At 44.4% G+C, this 4,027-nt stretch overlaps 1 pseudogene; it reads right to left on the bottom strand.

Moving 5' to 3' along the window:
• Nucleotides 1-2,982: 2,982 nt before the first annotated feature.
• Nucleotides 2,983-4,027, bottom strand: part of LOC124028092 — a 10,427-nt pseudogene continuing 9,382 nt past the window's right edge.

Below are 4,027 nucleotides of genomic sequence, written 5' to 3'. Positions count from 1 at the left end.
CAGGGTTATAGCAGGTTATAACCACATCATGGATACAACCAGGGTTTTAACCACGTCATCGTGAATAAAACCAGGGTTATAGCAGGTTATAACCACGTCATGGATACAACCAGGGTTATAGCAGGTTATAACCACGTCATGGATACAACCAGGGTTATAGCAGGTTATAACCACGTCATGGATACAACCAGGGTTATAGCAGGTTATAACCACGTCATGGATACAACCAGGGTTATAGCAGGTTATAACCACGTCATGGATACAACCAGGGTTATAGCAGGTTATAACCACGTCATGGATACAACCAGGGTTATAGCAGGTTATAACCACGTCATGGATAAAACCAGGGTTATAAGCAGGTTATAACCACGTCATGGATACAACCAGGGTTATAGCAGGTTATAACCACGTCATGGATACAACCAGGGTTATAGCAGGTTATAACCCGCACGTCATGGATACAACCAGGGTTATAGCAGGTTATAACCACGTCATGGATACAACCAGGGTTATAGCAGGTTATAACCCACGTCATGGATACAACCAGGTTGCATGGCAGGTTATAACCACGTCATGGATACAACCAGGGTTATGGCAGGTTATAGCCACATCATGGATACAACCAGGGTTATAACAGGTTATAAACCATGTCATGGATACAACCAGGGTTATAACAGGTTATAACCTATGTCATGGATACAACCAGGGTTATAGCAGGTTATAACCATGTCATGATACAACCAGGGTTATAGCAGGTTATAACCATGTCATGATACAACCAGGGTTATAGCAGGTTATAACCATGTCATGGATACAACCAGGGTTATGCAGGTTATAACCACGTCATCTTGAATAAAACCAGGGTTATAGCAGGTTATAGCTGCAGATCCATGGATAAACCAGGGTTATAACCACGTCATAAATGAATAAAAACAGGGTTATAGCAGGTTATAACCATGTCACATGGATACAACCAGGTTTATAGCGAGTTATAACCACGTCATGGATAAAACCAGGGTTATAGCAGGTTATAACCATGTCATGGATAAAACCAGGGTTATAGCAGGTTATAACCATGTCATGGATAAAACCAGGGTTATAGCAGGTTATAACCACGTCATGGATAAAACCAGGGTTATAGCAGGTTATAACCACGTCATGGATACAACCAGGGTTATAGCAGGTTATAACCACGTCATGGATACAACCAGGGTTATAGCAGGTTATAACCACGTCATGGATAAAACCAGGGTTATAGCAGGTTATAACCACGTCATGGATAAAACCAGGGTTATAAGCAGGTTATAACAACGTCATGGATAAAACCAGGGTTATAAGCAGGTTATAACCACATCATGGATACAACCAGGGTTATAGCAGGTTATAACCCACGTCACATGGATACAACCAGGGTTATAACCCGTCATGGATACAACCAGGGTTATAACCACGTCATGGATACAACCAGGGTTATAGCAGGTTATAACCACGCGTCATGGTTACAACCAGGGTTATAGCAGGTTATAACCACGTCATGGATACAACCAGGGTTATAGCAGGTTATAACCACGTCATTGTGAATAAAACCAGGGTTATAGCAGGTTATAACCACATCATGGATACAACCAGGGTTTTAACCACGTCATCGTGAATAAAACCAGGGTTATAGCAGGTTATAACCACGTCATGGATACAACCAGGGTTATAGCAGGTTATAACCACGTCATGGATACAACCAGGGTTATAGCAGGTTATAACCACGTCATGATACAACCAGGGTTATAGCAGGTTATAACCACGTCATGATACAACCAGGGTTATAGCAGGTTATAACCACGTCATGGATACAACCAGGGTTATAGCAGGTTATAACCACGTCATGGATACAACCAGGGTTATAGCAGGTTATAACCACGTCATGGATAAACCAGGGTTATAAGCAGGTTATAACCACGTCATGGATACAAACCAGGGTTATAGCAGGTTATAACCACGTCATGGATACAACCAGGTTATAGCAGGTTATAACCACGTCATGGATACAACCAGGTTATAGCAGGTTATAACCACGTCATGGATACAACCAGGGTTATAGCAGGTTATAACCACGTCATGGATACAACCAGGGTTATAGCAGGTTATAACCACGTCATGGATAAAACCAGGGTTATAACAGGTTATAACCATGTCATGGATAAAACCAGGGTTATAACAGGTTATAGCCATGTCATGGATACAACCAGGGTTATAGCAGGTTATAACCATGTCATGGATACAACCAGGGTTATAGCAGGTTATAACCACGTCATGGATACAACCAGGGTTATAGCAGGTTATAACCACGTCATGGATACAACCAGGGTTATAGCAGGTTATAACCACGTCATGGATAAAACCAGGGTTATAGCAGGTTATAACCATGTCATGGATACAACTAAATGTAGGTTATAGCAGGTTATAGACATTGTCCTTTTTGGAGGACCCCATTATTCTGCCAGGAAACTAAATGTAGTGTTTTGGCAGTATCATCCCAGGTTTAAACAGTAACAATACCTCACTAAATGTAGTGTATTGGTATCATCCCAGGTTTAAACAGTAACAATACCTCACTAAATGTAGTGTATTGGTATCATCCCAGGTTTAAACAGTAACAATACCTCACTAAATGTAGTGTATTGGTATCATCCCAGGTTTAAACAGTAACAATACCTCACTAAATGTAGTATTGTATAATCCCAGGTTTAAACAGTAACAATACCTCACTAAATGTAGTTTGGGTATCATCTCAGGTTTAAACAGTAACAATACCTCAACTGACGAGATCAAACCAAAATATTGTTTAAAAACGTGGAAATCAACAACATTGGCCACATCCAAAATTACACCCCATTCCTGATGTAGTGCACTACTTTTGACCTGAGCCCTGTGCACTGTATACGAATAGGTGTAATTTGGGACAATAAATGACAATGGACAGCTCACCAGTAGTAGTTGGGACGCGGTACAGGCTGGACTCCCTGAGGAGGAGCTGGAGTTTGTCCGGAGCTACAGACACCTGTTGGTCCACTGGGGGGACTGGAGACAGGAGAGGACAGGACTCTGTCTGTGTACTGCACTGCCAGGTGGGTGTGGAGCTTCTCTTTCTGAGAGAGACAGAGTTACATACAGTAGACAGAGAAAGTTACATGGCAGTAGACAGAGAGTTACACACAGAGAGACAGGGAGGCAGACAGCTAGAGAGAGAAGACAGCGAGAGAGAGAGAGAGAAGACAGAGAGAGAGAGAGACAGCGAGAGAGAGAGAGAGGTTAAGAGAGAGAGACAGCGAAGAGAGAGAGAGAGAGACAGCGAAGAGAGACAGAGACAGCGAGAGAGAGAGACAGAGAGCGAAGAGAGACAGCGAGAGAGCGAGAGAGACAGCGAGAGAGACAGCAGAGACAAGAGCGAGAGAGAGACAGAGCGAAGACAGAAATGAAGAGAGACAGACGAAGACAGACAGAGCGAGAGAGAGACAGAGCGAGAGAGAGACAGAGCGAGAGAGAGACAGAGCGAGAGAGAGACAGAGCGAGAGAGAGACAGAGCGAGAGAGAGACAGAGCGAGAGAGAGACAGAGCGAGAGAGAGACAGAGAGAGAGAGAGACAGAGCGAGAGAGAGAGCGAGAAGACAAGAGAGCGAGAGAGAGACAAACGAGAGAGACAAGCTGAGAGAGAGAGCGAGACAGAAGCGAGAGACAGAGCGAGAGAAACAAGGGAGCGAAGACAGACAGAGCGAGAGAAGACAGAGCGAGAGAGAGACAGGGAGCGGAGAGAGAGACAGAGTCAGCGAGAGACAACGAGAGAGAGACAGAGCGAGAGAGAGACAGAGCGAGAGAGAGACAGAGCGAGAGAGAGACAGAGCGAGAGAGAGACAGACAGAGCGAGAAGACAGCGAAGAGAGACAGAGCGAGAGACAGAGCGAGAGACAGAGCGAGAGAGAGACAGCGAAGAAAGCGAAGACAGCGAGAGAGAGAGACAGCGAGAGAGAGACAG

The sequence above is a fragment of the Oncorhynchus gorbuscha genome, unplaced genomic scaffold (genome assembly GCF_021184085.1).
Source record: "Oncorhynchus gorbuscha isolate QuinsamMale2020 ecotype Even-year unplaced genomic scaffold, OgorEven_v1.0 Un_scaffold_3743, whole genome shotgun sequence".
In the NCBI taxonomy this organism is placed as follows: Eukaryota; Metazoa; Chordata; class Actinopteri; order Salmoniformes; family Salmonidae; genus Oncorhynchus; species Oncorhynchus gorbuscha.
Note: the sequence above shows the minus strand (reverse complement) of the source record. Positions and strands in the feature narration are given on the sequence as shown.